Raw genomic sequence first — 22086 nt, 5'->3', positions numbered from 1 at the left:
CGAGAAAGCCAGCCGGAAACTGCAGCATCGCGGAGGATTTCTCCGGTTCAGGTTAAAGAGACAGCAGCCAGACGGTGCCGACCTCAAACCCAACTCCCGACAGCAACCTTGAGGCCACCCGAGGTGGCGCATGCGCAGTGTGCGAGGTCGTGCTCCTTTTCATACCTGCGGACCTGCGGAGTCTTCTTCCTGAGCAGGGCTTACGTCACGCAAGCGCCGCGGCTGTGGACGTCATCTGAGAGCGCCACGCGCGGTCCCGAAACCCTGAGCACCGTCTGGCTAAGGCGTTGCTGTAGAGACCGTGCGCCGAGTCCCGCCCCCGAGGCGGGATTGGAGGAGAACTGGTCAGCTGACAAGGGTGGCGTTTCGAAAGCGCGCGGTAGGCCGTGCTGGGACTCAGAGCCCGAAAACTGATTTGAGGGGCGTCTTGACCGAAGGTACTAAATATCACATGGCTCCGTTAAAGTAAAAATGCAAACTGCCCTAATGGGATTTCATATAAGGCCGGAGGGCTGGGAAGACTTAAATGTATCACTTCAGTAGCTTAGGGGTGGGAAGAAGAGTTTGGACCAGACTAGCGCCGGATAACCTGACCTTTTTGAGCCTTAATTTCTTCTCGAAGGGATCTTTCCCGTCAGCATATAAACATGTGATTTCCCCGTTCCTGAGAACCCTGTCGTGGCTCCAGCTCCCATCCCATCCCCTCGCTTTCTGAATATCGTAACTCCTTGGAAGAGTGTATATTCTTTGTCCAGCTCTCTCCTCCCACTTTGTTGAACTCCCTCCAGGCAAACTCGGTCTCTCCCCAGTCCTCCTCTTACCTGCTCTATCAGCAATTTTTGATACAGTTTATCACCCTCTCCTCCGCAAAACTTTCTTCCCTTGGCTTTTGGCAGTGCACACACTTGTTTTTTTCGTCCATCCCAGCCCCACCTTCTCTGTTTCTTTTACTAGCCTCTCCTCTTTTTCCTGACCTCTAAATGTAGCAGTGCCCCCAGCACTGGCTCCTTGGACTTCTCTTTCTTTTCACTTAATCCCTTGATGATTTCATCGGGTTTCATGGCTTTAAAGACTATGTGCTGATGACTCCCATCCGTATAGCTCCAGCCTAGAAAAATCCTTCTGGCTTCTGGGGCTGTAAACTTTGAGTTCTTCATCCCGTGTCAAATCTGTCAGCAGATCCTATTGGCTTTTCTTCTTTCCCCAGAATCCGGTCTCCACTGACACCATCTTAGACCAAGCCCCCATCTCTCACCTGGATTATTGTAATTGCCTAACTGGTCCCTCTTCTATCCCTACCCCGTCAGTCTATATTTACATAACAACCTCAGTAATTCTGTTAAAAGTCGTATCATGTGGCTCCTCTGTGCAAAAACTACCAGAGTAAAAGCCAAAGCTTTACCATGGCTAGAAATGTTCCACACGACCAGGCCTCTATTCTAGACCTTTCTTTTCTTGTCTCCCTTGCTCACTTAATACTAGCCACATTGGCCATTTTGCCAGGCTTGCTTCTGCCTCTGGGATCCTGAACTTGCCTTTACCTCTGCCGGGAACTCGTCCTCACTTATCCCCAGGGCGCTCTCCCTTACCTCCTCCAAGACTTGGCTCAAATGTTCCTCAATGAGAAAGGCCTTCACCAACCTCCTGGTTTTACATTGCAAATCAGACTCCCCCAAGCCCGCATTCCCATTCTCTTCCCTTTTGCTCCATTGCATTTAATTTAATAAACCTTCTAATAAACCGTTTAATTTAGTTCTTTATCTTATTTGATGTCCCTCTCCGCATGAAGACAGGAATTTGTTTCATCATTGCTCCATCCCCAATTCTGAGACAGAGTGTGTGGCACATGACAGATGCTCAGTACAGATCCGTGGGGAGAATGGGTGCATTGCAGAATCCAAGGGTTAAGGCATGGTTAGGAGCTGGAGCTTTAGAGGCTTGCGTTCCAGGCTCCCTTTACCACTTAGCTGCTTTGTGGGTTTTTTTGTTTGTTTGTTTGTTTGTTTGTTTGAGATAGAGTCTCGCTCTGTGGCCCAGGCTACAGTGCAGTGGCCCCATCTCAGCTCACTGCAACCTCTGCCTCCCAGGTTCGAGTGATTCTCCTGCCTCAGCCTCCCAAGAGTAGCCTGGGACTATAGGCGCCCGCCACCACACCTGGCTAATTTTTGTATTTTTAATAGAAACGGGGTTTTGCTATGTTAACCAGGCTGGTTTGAACTCCTGACCTCAGGTGGTTCACCCACTTTGGTCTCTCAGAGTGCTGGGATTCTTTGGGAAACTGAGGCAAGTGGATCACCTGAGGTCAGGAGTTTGAGACCACCCTGGCCAATGTGGTGAAACCCCATCTCTACTAAAAATACTAAAATTAGCCGAGCATGGTGGTGGGTGCCTATAGTCCCAGCTACTCAGGAGGCTGAGGCAGGAGAATCGCTTGAACCTGGGAGGCAGAGGTGGCAGTGAGCTGAGATCACACCACTGCACTGCAGCCTGGGCAACAGAGCGAGACTCCATCTCAAAAAAAAAAAAAAAAAAAAAGTGCTGGGATTGCAGATGTGAGCCACTGCACCTGGCCATACCTTGTGGTCTTTAAGAAATTTATTTAACCTTCCTGAGCCTCAGTTTCCTCATTTCTATTGTGGACAAAATAATACCTAAGGCTTTCATTTGACAATACTGAACACCCCTAGGTGACCAGCTCCTGGAGACGCAATGGAGAACCTGAATGTCCCCTCGCTCCCCTGCAGTCTGTATGCTGAGGAAGGGGCTACAGACAATAGCCATGCACTCACCCAAATAAGACATTCTTCATGAATTGTGGTAAGTGTGATGAAGGAAAAGCAGTTGGTGCTGAAGAGGCAGGCTGGGAAAGAACTTCCCTGAGAGGGCAACTTCACTGTCCAAGTCCACTTAGGCTGCCAGAACAAAATGCCACAGATGGGGGCATTTAAACAGCAGACATTTGTCTTCTCATGGTTCTGGAGGGCAGAAATCCAAGCTGAAGGTGTCAGCAGGTTTGGTTTTTCCTGAAGCCTCTCTTCTTGACTTGCAGATGGCCACCTTCTCTCTGTGTCCTCACATACATGATCTTCTCTCTGTGTGCCTGCACACTCCTGCTGCTGGGGTCTCCAGTGTCCTAATTTCTTTCTTTTTTTTTTTTGGAGACAGAGTCTCACTCTGTTGCCCAGGCTGGAGTACAGTGGCGTGATCTCAGCTAACTGCAAGCTCCGCCTCCCAGGTTCAAGCAATTCTTCTGCCTCAGCCTCCCGAGTAGCTGGGACTACAGGCATGCCACTATGCCTGGCTAATTTTTGTATTCTTAGTAGAGATGGGGTTTCACCATGTTGATCAGGCTGGTCTCAAATTCCTTACCCCATGATCCCCCAACCTTGGCCTCCCAAAGTGCTGGGATTACAGGCGTGAGCCACCGCACCTGGCCTTTTTTTTTTTTTTTTTTTTTTTTTTTTTTTTGAGACGGAGTCTCACTCTGTTGCCTAGGCTGGAGTGCAGTGGTGGGATCTTGGCTCACTGCAACCTCCATCTCCCAGGTTCAAGTGATTCTCCTGCCTCCCTCCCAAGTAGCTGGGATTACAGGTGCATGCCACCACACCCGACTCATTTTTGCATTTTTAGTAGAGATGAGGTTTCACCATGTTGGTCAAGCTGGTCTTGAACTCCTGACCTCAGGTGATCCACCCACCTCAGCCTCCCAAAGTGCTGGGATTACAGGTGTGAGCACCGTGTCCAGCCCAGTGTCCTAAGCGCTTGTAAGGACATCAGTCAGACTGGATTAGGGCCCACTCCAGTGGCCTCATTTGAACATAATTATTTTGTTAAAGGCCAAATACGGTCACTTTCTGAAGTCCTGGGGGTTAGGCTTCAACGTATGAGTGGTAGGGCACTCAGTTCAGCCCATGACATTATTTAAAATGCAAAGGATGCATAGAAAGGAGCCGTGGAGCAAGAGGAAACTTTCAGGGAAAGAAACGAACGTGCGGAAACCCTGTGGCTGTGGAAGGCCCATGTGGCTTGAGCTCAGAGTGAGGGGTCTTGGTGGGAGTTACACTGGGAGTTGAGGGTGAGGAGCCACCTAGAACCGTTGTTGGGAGTGATTGGTAGTGATGTGGTAAGAATTCTGTAATGCAGCATTCCCCAATCTTTTTGGCACCGGGGACTGGTTTCATAGAAAACAATTCTTCCACGGACCGGGACCAGGGAGGTTGGTTTTGGAATGAAGCTGGTCCACCTCAGATCATCAGGCATTAGATTCTCGTAAGGAGTGTGCAGCTTAGATCCTGGTATGCACAGTTCACAATAGGGTTCGTGCCCCTATGAGAATCTGAGGCTGTTGCTGATCTGACAGGAGGTGGAGCTCAGGTGATCACGCTCGCCTCCTGCTGTGAGGCCCAGTTCCTAACAGGCTATGGACTGCTTCTGGTCTGTGTGCCGGGGGTTTGGGACTGCTGCTCTAATGGGAAGGTTACTCTGGCCACAGGTGGGTTGGAGGGAGGCTCCCCTTAGCTCCAGAGCTACTGTGATGGTGACACACTGCATGGCATCTCATAGTAAGGGCTCCGTAGAGGGTTACTGGTTAATATTTTTCATAATGGCCACCTGACACGGTTGATGGGAGGACTGAATGAAAAAGAGGCCAAAAAGGGCTTAATAAGTGATAAGGAGAAACCAGCATAAGCATCCAGAAGTACCAAAGAGTCTGTATTTGGGGGCGCTGGATATGGTGTAGTTTAATCAGATGTAATCGCTACTTGTCCTGGAAGGTTTTAGATGCAACTCATGCAAAAGAGGAAAGAAACGACTGGAGCAGGGAGTCACTGACTATGTGTCGTCCTCCGGAAGCCCAAGTACAGTGGAAACGGTCTGAGAGAAGGAGCACTCATCTTTTCTTTCTTTTCTTCAGATTCAACTGAAAGCTCCCCTTAAGTTTACTGTCAGGGTGCTGATACACAGAGCTACTCCTAGAAGATTGAGGGTACAGGTAAGGGATGGGAGTTCTCCTGCAGGCGCTCAGTAAGAGTACTGTTGGGCAGCGGGAAGGTTTCTCATTTCATTCCTGGAATTCAGGGTCCAGAAGTGGAACCTGATGTGAGCTCCTATCTCCTTTCAACTTGAGTGGTGATTCTACCTTTTCTTCTTTTCTTTTGAGACAGAGTCTTGCTCGGTCACCCAGGCTGGAGTGCAGTGGTGCAATTGCAGCTCACTGCAGCCTCCACCTCCTGGGCTCAAGTGATCCTCCCGCCTCAGACTCCCTAGTATTGGGACTACTGACATGCCACACCACCCCCAGCTAATTTTTTTATTCCTTGTAGAGATGTGGTCTCACTATGTTGCCCTGGCTGGTCTCGGCCTCCTGGGCTCAAGCAATCCTTCCACCTTGGGCCCCCAAAGTGCTGGGATTACAGGCATGAGCCACTGTGCCTGGCTTTCTTTTGTTTTTTAAGAGCTAGGGTCTGTCGCTCAGGCTGGGTGCAGTGGCTATTCACAGGAGCAGTCATAGTTCACTGCAGCCTGGAACTCCTGGTCTCAAGTAATGCCCCCACCTTAGCCTGTAGCTGGGACTACAGGCATGCAACACCACACACAGCTTATGTGACTGTACGTTTTGATGATTTAATGCAACAAAGACTGCTCTTTGTCTTGGAAGGAACCAAGACAAGCATTTTATCCCAATGGCTAAAAAACTCTGACTGTCCTCCTCCACACCCTTGACAGAGGGCCATCTGCCAGTGATTGGGAATGCACTAGACAGCCCATCCTCATTTTGGACAGAATTAATTGTTAGAATCTGCTTTGTAACACTAGGCCAAATATATCTCTTGTAAGTCCCGGTCTGGCCTTCAGGAGCTGCACAGACTCAGCTCCTCTTTACGGCATTAAATATTTGGCGATCGCCCTGGGCTCTAGGCCACCCTTATAAGGCCTCCAAGTCTTCTGTTCACAAACTGAACACCTTACCCCAACAAAAAAGGTGGTTTTTTTGTTTTCTTAACGATGCTTTTATGAAAATTCTTCTACATAAATCTCTTCATACTTGCCTTTGGATACATTTCTATAAATGAAACTTCTGAGACAAATGGCGCATTTTATAGTTTGTGCTCTCTATTTCCAGATTAGCCTCCAGAATGGATGATTTTTGCTTGTACGCCCACCAGCAATTTACAAGAGAACCTGTTTCCCCACACCTTACCCACCAACATGGGGAGTTTTCATTCTTTTAATCATTACCAATCTGATAAGGGGAAATGATTATTTCATGGTTGCCTTAATTTTCGTTTCTTTGATTATGAGATTGGACATGTTTTCCAACCACATCCTATACTTTTGCAGTCGAGTTTTGTAGCTCAGTGCAGGACCTTACATGTATTCCAGTTAAATTTTATCTTGTTGGATTCAACCAATCATTCCTTCCTGTTGAGATAATTTTGGACCTGACTCTGCAGTCCCAGCGTGTTGGCCTTCCTTCCCAGTCTGGTGTTATTTGCACAGTTGATAAGCAGTTATCTTTGGACTTATCCAAGCTGTTGACAGAATGTTAATGAGTGTAGGGCCAAGGACAGAACTGCTTGGCATTCCACTAGAGAAAGCCTTGGGATGATACCGTCCCATCTGCTGTGACAGTTCAACCTCACCATGCCTGGGAGTCATGGCTGTGTTAGGAGCCTTCACCTGGGACACAGGGCCTGCACACAGATTCCAGCCCTGGCCCTGATTAGTTGCGTGGCCTTGAGAAAGTGCTGTCGTCTCTTACTGAGATGTACTTGTGAGCTCTAGCAGCCTTTTTCTCACTATTCTGTCCATAAGAATTTCATGAGAAACGGTCACATTGTTGTCAGAAGTCATGGCACTGTCACAAAGTATTCACCCCATTTTCTAATTTAGTGGAAGCAACATAATGACAGCCCTTTGTCATGGATATTGACCTCTGGGATCACCCTTCCTATGTGCTGGTCAACCATTTGTTTGATTTTCTGCCCCAGAATTTTGCCCATGATCAACATGAGGCTCAACAGCCTTCAGTTTATCCAATTCACACTTTTTTTTTTTTTAAATACAGGGTTTTGGCCTCCTCAATTCTCCATGATTCCTCACAGCACCCTAAGACGTCAGAAGTGCTCAGCACTCCCTACCAGGGCTTGTTGGTTCTGTCGCCCTGGTTCAGTTTTCTTTCATATCAGGAAGGAGCAAGGTGGGAGGGCCACCTCTCCTCCAGGCATGGACAGAGGGCCAGAGTTCATTCACAGCTGTGGCAGCATTGAAAGGAAATGAGGAAAATGCTTAGTTTGGCGGAAAAGGGGCTTTGTGAGACTGACACATGGCATCTGCCCAAGTCATGAGCTGAAGAAACAGCTTCCATGGCCCTGCCAGAGGGACCTCTGGTTATGCATCATTCTCTCCAGCCCTGAGCTTCATCAAGAAAATAAGCATCAGCAGTATCATCTCCAAGTGAAATGATGGCACATTATGTCACCTTTCTTTCCTTCAACATCAAAATCAGACAAGACTATTCTAAGGAGGGAGCAGTAAACATTAACCCCATGTAACAGATAAAAGACTAAAAGAGAAATTAGATAACTGGTTTAAGTGACACAGGGAATCCGTCATAACTCTGGTGACATGGCTTCTTATCATGCCTGGAATGTAGTTACTGATTTACACCTTGTAAATTTCTCAGTACACGATGTACAAGTGGCCACTCCGTACTGTCTGTTTATTCAGACTAATAGTAATCACGATAATATGCCAGGCACAGTGGCTCACACCTATAATCCCAGCACTTTGGGAGGCGGAGGCAGGAGGATTGCTTGAGTCCAGGAGTTTGAGACCAACCTGGGCAACATGGCACGATCCTGTCTCTATATAAAATTTAAAAATTAGCTGAGCATGGTGGCGCACTCCTGTGGTCCCAACTACATGGGAGGCTGAGGCAGCAGGATCGCTTGAGCCTGGGAGGTCAAGGCTGCAGTGAGCTAGGTTCACACCACTGCACTCTAGCCTGGGCGACAGAGCGAGATCCTGGCTCAAAAAAGATAGATAGGGCCAGGCGCGGTGGCTCAAGCCTGTAATCCCTGCACTTTGGGAGGCCGAGACGGGCGGATCACGAGGTCAGGAGATCGAGACCATCCTGGCTAACATGGTGAAACCCCGTCTCTACTAAAAAATACAAAAAACTAGCCGGGCGCGGTGGCGGGCGCCTGTAGTCCCAGCTACTCAGGAGGCTGAGGCAGGAGAATGGTGTAAACCTGGGAGGCAGAGCTTGCAGTGAGCCGAGATCACGCCACTGCACTCCAGCCTGGGCGACACAGCGAGACTCCGTCTCAAAAAAAAAAAAAAGATAGATAGATAGATAGATAGATAGATAGATAGATAATATATATTATATAATATATATATAAAATAGTAATAATGATAAAGGCTGCTGTGGTTTGTTTGTTTATTTTTGCTTGTTTGTTTTTTTGAGACAGAGTCTAGCTCTGTCACCCAGTCTGGAGTGCAGTGGTGCGATTTGGCTCACTGCAACCTCGCCCCTCAGGTTCAAGCAATTCTGCCTCAGCCTCCCGAGTAGCTGGGTGCCACCATGCCTGGCTAATTTTTGTATTTTTAGCAGAGATGGCATTTTGCCATGTTGACCAGGCTGGTCTCAAACTCCTGATCTCAAGTGATCTGCCTGCCTCAACCTCTCAAAGTGCTGGGATTATAGGCGTAAGCCACTGCACCCGGCCAAGGTTGCTATGGTTTGAATGTTGGTATCCACTCCACAACTCATGCTGAAGCCGATCCCCATAGCAGTGGTACTGAGAGGTGGGGCCTTTATAAAAGAGCCTGAGGGAGTGAGTTCAGACCTCTCGCCCTCCCACTTTCTGCCACCTGAGGATGCAGCAAGAAGGCCCTCACCAGACACCAAATGCTGGCACCTTCATCTTGGCCTCTCCCAGAGCTCTGACAAATGAACTTCTATTGTCGATAAATAACCCAGTCTGTGGTATTTTGTTAGAGCAGCACAGATGGGCTAATACAAAGGCTGGTGATCCTTATCGAGCCCTTACCACGTTCTCAGTGCTTTGCAGAAATGAACTGTTTCCTCTCACACGCCCTTGAGGTAGGTACTGGCTTCACTCCTTTTTTTATAGATGAGGAAATGGAGGCACAGGAGAGAGGCTAAGTAACCTGCCTCAGTTCACCCTCCTCCCATCCAAGGCCCGACCCTGCTTAGCTTCCAAGATGAGGCAAGATCTGGCCCATTCAGGGTTCAATGGCCGCAGACAGGCCACCCCTCTTCTAAAGGGTAGAGCTGGGGTTTGAACTCAGGCTGTCTGACTCCGTGGTTCAGGCTCCGAATGGTAATGTTCTGCTGCTTCTATAAATAAATGAGGATAAGAAAGGAGTAATTGGAAATGATTTCTCCCCCAGACTGTGAAACTGCATTGCAAACAGTGGTCTCAGCTACTAAGGAGTAACAAACAGCTCTTTCATTTGGAAGAACTGTGTGCAAAGGAAGGAGTGAGGAGAGAAGGGACACCCGGAACCTGAAGAACCTGTGACTTGGATGCACAGCCTCTAAGTAATCCCAAGTGAACCGTGTGAACCTGCAGTCAGTGTCTATGGCCACGAGGCAGAACACACAAACACCAGGCCTCAAGATTCTCACCAAGATCGTGTCATGAGACAGGACCTCGCCGCCCAGCCCCCGCCTCCCAATAACAGGATTACGAGGCTCAGTGCGGTTACTGCTGGCACAGCGAGCCACAGATGTAGCCAGGACTGGGTGCCAATCGACGGATTCCCAATATTGTCTTCCAGTTGCTAGACTACGCTGCTTTCCAGTACATTATTTGGAATATAAAAACTAAAATGTAAGTAAAGCATTTTCATACAAATAATTTCAACCGCAACAAGGCAATTGGCTTCTGATTAAGTTGGCAAGAAGAGGTAATGCTCTCATTCCGATTGACATATTTGGAGATTCTCTTGCCAAATCCAATTGGCAGCTTCATAATTATGGAAACGTCCATGTTATTTCCACTCAACCAGGGTTAGGGCTGCTGGTATCTGATTCAATGTTTACTTCATGAATGAGGTCAGTTCCCAGCACAGCTGGGGTTTCAGCAAAGGAGTCAGCAGACAGCATTCCCACTAGAATCTGACCGGCGTTTGTCACAACTTCCAGGGCAACCTTCCCCCAGCTCCCCCAGGTCAGCTGCTCTCCCTAGCATTGTCTGGGGCCCGGCTCCTCTCCCTGTAGAAGCAGACCCAGCCTTGACATGATGAGGTCACATCCAAGCTTCCCCTGGCACAGCGGTTCATTCTGCAACCTGCCCCCTTGGTATTGCAACACCTCGCTCCTGGACAACCCCCGCACACCATGAGCTTCATGCTGCCAGGAAACGGTAGGGTTTTAAGAAATATTTATCCCAGGATGGTTCCACGTGTGTGGTGTGAGAGTGACTCAGAGTGCCATGGAAGCCACCTCCAAAGGTAATGATGTCCCACAGGTCAGAGTGTCCTTTCAGCCAGCTCCCCACACTGATGAAAACAAAAACAAGTCACAAGTGCTCAGAACACTCCGGAAGAACACACATTCATGGAGTGGCCATCTGTGAGTTCACAGAGTTCCTGGGGAGACTCGGGGCAGAAGGGAAGGGCGGCACCGCACAACAATGCCAGGGGTCTAGCTCCCGCTGGCTCGAAGTGGCAAAGGGCTGGAGTGTCACTGACCTGTTTGTCCAAGGCCTGAGCTATTGCCATAGGATAGCGGCAGCACGAAAGTCCATGGTCCAAGTCTGAAGCAGCTGTCTCTGCCCTGGCAGCAGTTTCCCTCCCTGAGTGAGGTAAGCTAGGAGGAGGCTCCCTACCTGAGCGAGGTAAGCTAGGAGGAGGCCAAGCAATAGTGATTTGGTTTGGATCTCAAAAGAATCGTGCCCATCGTAAGATGTGATTATTTTTGCCTAAGAAAATCTGAAAAGTGCCATGGAGAAAAAGAATCTAGAGTGGGAGATGGTTTAGGCATTGGAGGCAAAGGCAGATTCAAGAAGAAACTTCCTCTGCCCCAATGTTGACAACCAGACTGACGGCCACACCCCATGCTTTCCCAACAGGAGAACAATGTGACCGAAGGCAATTGATGTGAACACAAGAATCAACAACATAGAGGAGACACAGTCCCAGGTGTAAAGAGGGGAGCTGTCTCTCCCTGTGGCCTCAACAGAAGGAGAGGGTTGTCAACCTAGGATGCAGACTCACTGTCTCATCCTAAGGGTCGGTCCAACTGCCATAGGAGATTTCGGAACAACTGTCCTCACTTGAGGGTCGACATGCTGTACAGTCCATGGGGCCCGCTGGACAGTCGCAGTCCCAGATCACTTCTCCTACTGGCTTTCCTCAGGAGCTCACACTACCCGTCTCAGCCCCAAGATGTTCCTTCTGTCTGCTCCTGTTCCTGACTCAAACACGGGTTGTTTGCCATCAGTTCTGTACCCTGTTTTATCAACATTGTTATTGTCATATCTTATAATGTTTGTTTGTTTGTTTGTTTGTTTTTGAGACAGAGTCTGTCATCCAGGCTGGAGTGCAGTGGTGGGATCATAGCTCACTGCAGCCTCCAGCTCCCAGGCTCAGGTGATCCTCACACCTCAGCCTCCCAAGTTAGCTGTAACTACAGGTGCGCACCACCACCCTCAGCTGATTTTTTTTGTATTTTTTGTAGAGATGGAGTTTTGCCATGTTGCCCAGGCTGGTCTCGAACTCCTGAGCTCAAGCAGTCTGACCTTCCTGGTCTCCCAAAGTGCTGGGCTCACAGGCATAAGACACCACACCCAACCTCATTTTATAATCTTTTAAAATTATTTTTTCCCTTGAATATTCTTTGGAAAGTTTTTGAAGATATGGCTCTGACTTAGCGTGTTTTGTGCTGCTCTAACAGAATGCCTGGGACTGGGTAATTCATAATGAACAAAAATTTATTTCTCACAGTTCTGAAGGCTGAGAAATCCAAGATCAAGGCGCCAGCATCTGGCGAGGGCCTATTTACTGCATCATCCCATGGTAGAAGGCGGATGGGCAGGAGTGGGTGGGACAGAAAGACAGACCAAAGGGGGCTGAACTCGTTCCTTTATAAGGAACCCACTCCTGAAATAATGGCATTAATCCATCGTCCATTAAACACCTCTGAAAGGTCCTACCTCCCAACATCTCTGTATTGGGGATCAAGTTTCCAGCATATGGATGTTGAGGGACACATTCAAACCATAGCAGGCACTAAACCAAGGTCTTTCCTTCCCCCTCTCTGGCGTCTCTACCCACTGGGCACAGCTGCACTGGCCGCCCTGCTGATGCCCATCGACACCAGACACACACCCACCTCAGGATCTTGGCACATGCCCTTCCCTCCAGCTGAAACACTTGCCAGGCCATCCCCACAGCTCCCTCCCTTCTTTTCCATCTTGACTCACATGCCCCCTCCCCTGGATCTTGCATGCATGTTCTTCCACACGTGATTCCCCCGGCTTCTAGCCCCATCTGAAATAGCACATGTTACTTGTTCCTTATCTGCCTCCCCCTCTAGAGTGCCAACTCTGCCTGGCAGGAATTTTTGACTCTCGCCTACTGCCACAGCCTGGTGCCAGCACAGTGCCAGGCATGTCCACCCTGCAGCATTTACTGAGTGCCATGCCCACTGCACACCAGGCCCTAGTCTTGGATGCTTTTGCAAATGTTTCTCCAGTGATTGAAGAACTAAAATTCTTTAAACTCAAAGGAACCGTTGTGTCTTCTGATTCCTCCGAGAGGTTTGAGGAGCTGGGCAGATGCAATGTCACTTTGCTGTCTCCCTCCACCCGGCTGCCCTTCTGACTTCATATATCAGCTTTCCCAACAGACGTGGGAAAGTGGGGTCATTCCCAGGAAAGGCAGAGCCTTCCATGACTTAGGAACCCAGGTGTTTGCTCCACTGGGGCCAATTGCTCCTGACTTTTTCTGAGCTCCTAGGAGGAAATGCATCTGAAATGCTGTCACCCTCCCCTGATCATTAACAGAGCTGTTGAACTGGCGGAGTTGTCAGCGAGGCAACCACAGGCAGGCAGGCAGCCATCGCACCGGCTTTGCAGAGAGGGCTGGAGAGCTGATGCCCACGCCACGGGAAAGGGCCGGCGCCTCAGCCAAGAGTCTGACTGGAAAGTGTGTGTAAGGGACACCTGGAGGAAGCAGGGGCCTCCAGCACCTCCTCCACCAACTAGAACCCGTGGTGCTCACCCGCCCGCCCTGGGGGCTCACTACCCTCCCTGCCCAGAGATACAGCAGGGCTGGAGGCTCACCAGGCTTTGTGATCCCAACACTCACGAGTGTTCTCCCAACAAATTGGAACTTTTCTTTCGTCTCATTTGAAAAAGTCTTTTGTGAGCTAGCAAGTGACCCCAAAGTAACCTCTCTATTCCTGTTGGAAGGGAAAATATTTCCAGATCAGAGAGACTGCAGCGCCAAGCCTTGGCCTATATGAATACTTGATTATGCCTCCTGAACGCAGTCTCCTGAGCATGTGCCAGTCAGTTTCAGAAATGATCCCTGGCTGGGTGTGGGGGCTCACGCCTGTAATCCTAGCACTTTGGAAGGTCAAGACGGGAGGATCACTTAGCTCAGGAGTTCAAGACCAGCCTGGGCAACATGGTAAGACTCTGTCTCTGAAAAAAAAAAAAAAAAAAATTTTTTTTTTAATTAGCCAGTATGCTGGTGCACACCTGTAGTGCTAGCTACTTGGGACACTGAGGTGGGAAAATCACTTGGGGTGGGAGGATTGGTTAAGTCTGGGAGGTCAAGGCTGCAGTGAGCCGTGATCCACTGCACTCCAGCCTGGGTGACAGTGAGGCCCTGTCTCAAAACAAACAAACATACAAACCAACCCCTTAAGCAAAGTAACTGTCAATCAAGAGGTTTATTATTTGCCCCATTGAGTATTTTAAGACCGAAGCTTCACATTTTCAAGGGTGTGATGTCATGAAATTCCCACGTATGACCACATTTTGAAAAACAGTCGTCGTGTATGTTTTGGAAGGTGAGAGGGTTAGCCTATAATGTGGAAGATAAACTCCTAAAGTGGAAGTTTGAGATGCACAGGCAGAATGGGTCACCAAGCTATAGCATTTGCTACGGTGAACTCATGTGACTGCCCCAGAATTATCTGGAAGTTCAGTGTTCATCTTCTGAAAAGAACTGGGACCTCACTGTGCCAGCTGCTGTTGTTCTAAGTGCAATGTAAGCAGGTTTCTATTTAAAACCTTCACACCTGGCACTTGAGTAGTGCTTGTTTTCCAAAGGGCACCCTCTTTCCCTCGGATTTTTTCCACCTTCTCCTTTTCTGGTTTAGTCCGGTTTATCTCAGCCTGCTGGCATGAAGAGAAGGACAGTTATAAAAGCCATTTATAAAAGGAGTAGGGAGGTAGTGGTCTTTTTGTCTTTGCTGCTGAAACGGCTTGGGTAGATACAAGATGGCCTGAGAAACAATGCTGGGAGTGAGGAGCATGGACTGGCCAGGGCGACAGGAGGAAAGCAGGTTTCCCTGTCTTCATGGTACACAGAAGGCAAAGGCAAGTGCTCAAGGCCATGTACCTTCCTAGACAATTTGGGTGAGGCCCTTGGACACTCCACTGGATCCCGGCATGCCCAATCAAAAACTCCAGATCTGAGCCAGGCGTGATGGTGGTGCCTGTAGTCCCAGCTACTCAGGAAGCTGAGGTAGGAGGACCACTTGAGCCCAGGAGTTTGAGGCCAGCTGGGCAACATAGCAAGATCCCATCAAATTCCAGATCTGTCACCATCAGTTGTCTCTAGGGAGAGAGGGGCTCAAGAAAGGAAGGAGAATTTAGAAGTGGGGTAAAGAAAGGCTAGAAATGGGGAAATAGGGGACACACAGCAAAAACAATTTAAGGAAGAGACCAAGACTAAGACGGGGATGTCAGGAAACAAGCCCATAGTTTTTTTCTTTTTAATCCTCTACATCCAAACACATCTTCATCACCTTAATTATAGACTGAGAAATGACAAGGCTAAAATAATCAAGGACTGGGAATTTAAGGTTGTAAAATGGGCTGGGCGTGGGGCCTGTAATCCCAGCACTTTGGGAGGCCGAGACAGGTGGATCACCTGAGGTCGGGAGTTCGAGACCAGCCTGGCCAACATGGTGAAACCCCTTCTCTACTCAAAATACGAAAATTAGCCAGGCATGGTGGCGTGTGCCTATAATCCCAGCTACTCAGGAGGCTGAGGTATGAGAATCACTTGAACCCAGGAGACAGAGGTTGCAGTAAGCCGAGATTGCGCCACTGCACTCCAGCCTGGGTGGCATATTGAGACTCTGTCTCAAAAAAAAAAAAAAAAAAATTGTAAAGCATCTCACTTCTGACCTTCAGAGGGTCCTCCCCTTCCTCTCCCTCCTCCTCCCTCTCTCTTCTTCACCTCATCCCCCACCTCCTTCTTCTCCCACTACGCCTCCTCCTTCCTTCACCCTGGGCACAACCCGTCTTGGAGGAGCAGGAACCGCTCTGAATGACACTGGCTGGGACAGCAGTGCCCTGGGGTCAGGTCTGAAGCAGTCAGGCCCGAACAAGGCAGCAGTTGTGCACAGGAGCTTTTCAAGGAGGCTTTGCAGATACAAGGACGTTGGACAGAGAGGAACAGAGAAATTCCAGAGATTTTTCACGTGCAAGCAGATATTTCCTTTGAGAGTTTCTAGACTAAATAATACTCCTTGTGTCTAAGGGGACGGTGTATACTGCTGACCTGGCAATGTTCTCTGCCTGCAGGATGAGCACAGGCAGGCCTCGCGGCTGCCTGGAGGGAGCTGTAAGCAAAGGAAGGTGAAGTGGCCTGAAGAAATGTCTGCACTGGAGACAGTTGGGGCTGTGCGCCTCTGCCTGACGCAACATCTTTTCAGACATGGAGGAAGGATCTGTTGGCAGATCTTTGGACTCAAATGGGCTGGACTTCTAAGAAAAGATATACCCAGGCCTCTCTATTCCACCAATTTTCATTCTTTCATACATACATACATATTTATTTATTTAAACAGACTTTATGTTTTAGGCAGTTTTAGTTCACAGCAAATTTGAGCAGAAAATGCAGAGGTGCCATAGACTTCCTTACCCAGCATACCCAGGGCCTCCTGCTCTGTCAACACCCTGCAGCCGATTCATCTTCAGTCGATGAAACGATATTCACACATCATTATCACCCAAAGTCCATCATCAACATTACAGACTCTTGGTGTCGTACATTCTGTGGGTTTTGACAAATGTACAGTGACGTGTACCTGCCATTGCGGTGTCATACAGAATAATTTCGGTGCCTGATAATCCTCCGTGCTCCGCCTGCTAACCCCTCCCTCCCCCAACCCCTGGTCCCCAAGGCTTTGCTTTTTCCAGAGTGTCACATAGTTGGAATGGTATGGAACATAGCCTTTTCAGAGTGGCTTCTTTCACTTAATAATATGCATTTACGTTTCCTCCATGTTTTTTAACGGCTTGATAGCTCATTTCCACTGAATAATATTCCATGGTCTAGATGTAGCCATTTTCATATATTTTTAAGAAGACAGACTCTTTCATGGGGTGACATAATTTGTTAATAACTAGTATTATAATTAAACTTACAATAAAAGAAATGCATGGCTTAAATGAAACAACCATATGTCAACCCTCTGAATACTGAGGCTATTTTTATCCTTCTGGTTGCATTAAGTAAACTGAAGCACAGAGCGACCCTGATTTACCCACAGCAGATAGGTCAGTGATGTGAGGGCCACAGGAAAAACAGAAGGGGCTGATGTGGTGGTTCAGGCCTGTAATCCCAGCACTGTGGGAGGTCGAGGCGGGCGGATCACTTAAGGTCAGTAGTTCGAGACCAGCCTGGCCAACATGGTGAAACCCCATCTCTACTAAAAATACAAAAATTAGCTGGGCGTGGTGGCACGCTCCTGTAGTCCCAGCTACTTAGGAGGCTGAGGCAAGAGAATCTGTTGAACCTGGGAGGTGGTGGTTGCAGAGAGCCAAGATCACATCACTGCACTCCAGCCTGGGTGGCAGAGTGAGACTCCATCTCAAAAAAGAAATGAATTATAAATAAATAAATAGAAATATAAAAATAAAGGAAAGAAAAAAGCACTGAACTAGAAAGAAAGTGTACCTAATCTACTTTCAGGGGATCCTTTGAGCTCTGAGAGAAATCTGACTCAAAAACTAATTTTAGACCAGAAATTCAACGTAGTAGTTGAATTCATACAATTCAGTAGTTGAGTTCATACCATTCTCTGTAGAAAAGGTCTACATACAACCAAATACAAATGAAGCTAAATTTCCATAAAAAGCATTAAAGCAGCATCTAATTTTTGATGAAGTGTTACAGAGACCCGCCCCCACTCCCACTTCTGTCCTAATGGTTTGAGACACGTTTTCGTTTTCTTTTTTTTTCTTTTCTTTTTTTCTTTTTTTTTTTTTAAAGACAGTCTCGCTCTGTCGCCCAGGCGGGAGTGCAGTGGCACAATTTCGGCTCACCACAACCTCTGCCTCCTGGGTTCAAGCAATTATCATGCCTCAGACTCCCAAGCAGCTGGGATTACAAGCACACACCACCACACCCAGCTAATTTTAAAAATCATTTTTAGTGGAGATGGGGTTTCACCATGTTGGTCAGGCTAGTCTTGAACTCCTGACCTCGGTTGATTCGCCCACCTCAGCCTCCCACAGTGCTGGGGTTATAGGCATGAGCCATCATGCCTCGCTGAGACACGTTTTCAAGCCTTGAGGTGCATCCCAGTACACCCAGCTCACTTTGTAATATGTGAATTTTCCTGAGTCAAGGTTTAAATTCCACTTCGATGATACGGACCACGGTAGTAAAAAGTGTGATGTTTGCCTGAATGTCTGTGTAGGGACTCTACTCGAATTAGAATGAGCCTGTTGAGAATGGAGCCTGATTTCCTGTATTCAAAGTGTTATCTACACAGTGTCATTCATGTGAGTCCGTTAATAGTATTTGGTAATGAGGAGGAGGATGGGAAGGATGGGAAAGGCATTCCCGGGGAACAGCCAGCACCTTGGTTCATGTGAGCTGCCCAGTGATGCTGATGCTATAGGTTGACTAACATATCACTGTTCCCAACCCCCTTCTTGCTTGCCATCTCCACTCAGGAGGCTGGGAAAGCCGGATGCACCTGGCCCATTTCTACCAAAGGACACACACGTGCATGCCTTCCAAAGGCCCTCTAGGAGAGGTCTTGCTCTTCTTCAATAAGAGATGGATGGGACTAGAAATGCCCCTTCCGCTTCTTCCTACCTTGACTCTGGGCGTAATTCCTAGAGCAGCAGCAGCCATTTATGACCATGAGGTAACCAGCAACTTTTGAAGCCACTAGTAGCCTACAATTACTGCAGTAATTGAAGGACACTGGAAATGCCTAGAATATCAATAAACCAAAGACGACCAGCTATGCTATTAAAACTATCTCCTGGTCCTGCTACCTTCAGCAAATAGAAATGGAACAAGGTGTTAAAAATGATTCTGTTTTGGCTGGGCACAGTGGCTTACACCTGTAATCCCAGCACTTCCGGAGGCCAAAGCAGGCGGATCACCCAAGGTCAGGAGTTCGAGACCAGTCTGGCAACAGGGCAAAACCTTGTCTCTGCTAAAATACAAACATGAGCCAGGTGTGGTGGCACATGCCTGTAAACTCAGCTACTTGGGAGGCTGAGGCAGGAGAATTGCTTGAACCCAGGGAGCAGAGGTTGCAGTGAGCTGAGATCGAGCCACTGCACTCCAGCCTGGATGACAGAGCAAGACTCTGTCTCAAAAAATAAAAATAAAAAAGATACTGTTTCAATTCTGGCAAAACTCCTGAGGAGGAAAACAAACCAGTAGGTGCCAACTCCTCCAGTGTTCCAAAGTGAGGTGCTGAACCAGCTCACTGGGGCCTGCAAAGAGGTTTCTGGGAACTTGTGACCACCCCCAGGGCAGAAGGTGGCCAGGCCAAGAGAGGTTAGAATGAGAGACGAGTTGTTTTGTTTTGTTTTTTGAGATGGAGTTTCATTCTTATCGCCTAGGCTAGAGTGCAGTGACGTCTATTTCAGCTCACCGCAGCCTCCACCTCTGAGGTTTGAGTGATTCTCCCGCCTCAGTCTCCTGAGTAGCTGGGATCACAGGTGCCCGCCACCACGCCCGACTATTGTATTTTTAGTAGAGATGAGGTTTCACCATGTTGGCCAGGCTGGTCTCGAACTCCTGACCTCATGACAGGTGATCCACCCATCTCAGCCTCCCAAAGTGCTGAGATTACAGGCGTGAGCCGCTGTGCCCGGCCGAGAGATGACTTCTTTCAAGAGAGTGCTTGGATGCTGGGGCACATTTCTTCCCCATCCCGACCCTGCTGTGGATGAAAGAGGGGACGCCTAGCAAGAAGAACCTCAAGGAGACCCTTCAGAGAGCTGTCAGAGGTACCCAAGAGCTTGGGGACCTGACAACTGGTGTCTGTCACCTGCCTAAGAAATCCTAAAGGCAAGAAGCCCTGAAGTCAAAACAAGGAAAGGTGAGGCTGGGTGCAGTGACTCACACCTATAATCCCAGCACTTTGGGAGGCCCAGGTGAGAAGATCGCTTGAACCCAGGAGTTCAAGACCAGCCTGGTCAACATAGCGAAACCTTGTCTCTACAAAAATACAAAAATTAGCCGGGTGTGGCAGTGCATGCCTGCAGTCTCAGCTACGAGGAAGGCTGAGGCATGAGGATCGCTTGAACCCAGGAGGCGGAGGTTGCAGTGAACCGAGATCGCACTACTGTGCTTCAGCCTGGGCAGCAGAGCGAGACTCCATCTCAAAAAAAAAAAAAATAGAACAAGGAAAGGTGGCTTCCCTGGGGAGAGTCTGACCCCTTGGGACAAAGGATGCATGAGTGTTTCCCATGGACCGGATATGGACCCTGAGAAGGAACTGCCCAGGGGGGCCACCAGGAGAAAAGGCTGAGCCAGGGAACCCAGGCATCTGCTGAAGATGTCCTCACCCCCAGCTTCCAGGAAGTCTCCAAGGAACCCCACAGCCCCTCACAGGAGAAACGTTTGCTTGGAATATTTACACAGCCAAAGGAAACAATGGTGGGGGTTGACAGGGGTGCCGCCCCCTCCTCCCACTTCACCCTCCAGGAGTCCAGGCAGCCCAGGGAGTGGGAGGGAGGCCAGCAGACAGAATGGCTTGCTGGCTGGGAAGAATTTTAACTTCAAGGGATCCCTGTCACAAACAGAGCACTGTGGATTCGAAGTGACCGGAGGATTTTTCTTATCCAAGAGCTGCTGGGAAGGTCACGTGGCTGTGAGAGATTTCATCTTAGGACTGGGGGCAAAGCAGCCCCCACCCCACCCAGCAGTGTTAGTGTTGAACGTTCCCTGGAGAATTAAGAAAAGGTTTCCTTCTGCTGTAGCCGCAAACCTGCCTGTGTCACTCGCCAGTTTCATAAACATGGCGTGTGATCCCCACGGGGTGCGGGGAACAGTTGTATTTTTAGATGAAACCTGAGTGTTTATCTGGTCTCTTCTCCCAAACACTAACCTCCTCGGAGATCTGTGCAAGTTCTAGAGCAAAATACGACGTGGAATTTAGGTCTCCAGTTCATTAAATAAGAAGTAGCTTCAAGGAGCCTAGAATTACATAGTTCCTTTTCAAATGTGCACGAAAAGCAACTCTTTTCCCCTGTCATTTTCCATCCTGCAGGCGTCCTGCTGGAATTGGGAAGATTGGCTCAGACTAAGTTCCAGGCTATGTCTTGGCTGTTGAGAGATGAGGTGGGTCTTTGCACCAGACAATCATGTTGAAAATCACCAGACCAAAAGCAGCTGATGCTTATCTGTCTCTGTCGAATTCCCAGGAATCCTGCGGGGGAGGGGGGTTCTGAACCCACGTGGGAAGTACTGTCAGCCTGTGCCTGGGGGCGTCAGAAGAGGGAGATTGGGCAATTTCTGCTCCTTCACACCCGCCACCCTCATCTCGCTTGGGGCTCACTCTTTCCAAGTTCACTTTGCCCTTTTGCCAAGGCAGGGGAGACCCAGCCAGGATATTTATAGTGTTGGTACATGACTGGGCAGTTAGTAGCAGCAGAGGTTTTCTGATACGGGCAAAGGGAGCTATTTCTCCTGGGAGCTGGATGAAAATTAGCCAGAAAGGAAGCCGCAGCCATAACTGACGTTGCTGGCCTCTCAACACTGGGGAAGGTACCCCACGTCCTTACATGAGCGTGTTCCCCATCCTCACTGCCTGGACAGCTCAACCCAGCAGATGCGGCCTGTGTGCCAGGCACTGAGTGGGCACTGAGATAAATAAGACAAGGCCCACCTCTTACGATGGTGCAGGAAAACCACTTGTGTTGACCCACTCCATCCCTACAGGCCAAGACCCCGTGACAGCCCGGTGACAGCCACATGGTGGCAGCTGCTGGGCCTGGGGACGGTGGTGGGGTGGCAAGAGGGAAGGAGTGGTCAAGGGGAGCCACACGGCCAGTGATGGCTCACCTGGCTTTGAAGGATGGGTGGGGGAGGCCCAGGTGAGAAGGGCAGAAGGAACAGAGGCTTTGCTGCCTGCCCGATGCATTCTGGGGACATCAAGACGCATTAGATGGGGCCAGAAGGCAGGGGCTTTCCTGAGGGTGTCAGAGGAGGAGGCTGAACAGGTGAGCTGGGGCCAGGCTGCAAAGGGTCACCTTCCACACTCACAAATGTGGACTTTGGTAGACTTCAGCTTTAGGCGGGAGGAGCTGGTAAAGGTTTCTAGGGAGGAAAGGGATTCTTATTCTAGGAAACAATGAGAACTGTGGATCTGTGAGCAGGTTTCTCCCTGTGTCCCCATGCCCTGCGGCACTGTGCCTGGCACGACCATTGCTCCATAAGTGCTTGTAGAAGGAGCAGACCCACATGTGGCATCTCTGTCTCCAGACTGTCCATGAGATGAGACAGTCACTAAGATCACTAAGTGTGGCAGGCCTTCCTCAGGGCCCCGACCCCGAAACAGGTCCAAGCAGATTCCTGCATGCCTGACAGCAGCTGTAGGCATTATCT

The 22086-nt window shown here is 49.0% G+C and overlaps 1 long non-coding RNA gene across 2 annotated transcripts; it reads left to right on the top strand.

The window, feature by feature from the left end:
• Positions 1-288: 288 nt before the first annotated feature.
• LOC105479060 (uncharacterized) lies at positions 289-15797 on the top strand. Of its 2 annotated transcripts, none has more exons than XR_011626425.1 (5): positions 289-437; positions 2688-2817; positions 4916-4993; positions 7070-9866; positions 11109-15797. It is a non-coding gene; the product is annotated as an uncharacterized lncRNA (long non-coding RNA). The 2 variants fall into 2 exon arrangements; XR_011626426.1 differs by having other exon boundaries at positions 293-437; positions 9424-9866.
• The last annotated feature ends 6289 nt before the right edge of the window (positions 15798-22086 follow it).

Source organism: Macaca nemestrina, chromosome 1 (assembly GCF_043159975.1).
Source record: "Macaca nemestrina isolate mMacNem1 chromosome 1, mMacNem.hap1, whole genome shotgun sequence".
NCBI classification, from domain to species: Eukaryota; Metazoa; Chordata; class Mammalia; order Primates; family Cercopithecidae; genus Macaca; species Macaca nemestrina.
Note: the sequence above shows the minus strand (reverse complement) of the source record. Positions and strands in the feature narration are given on the sequence as shown.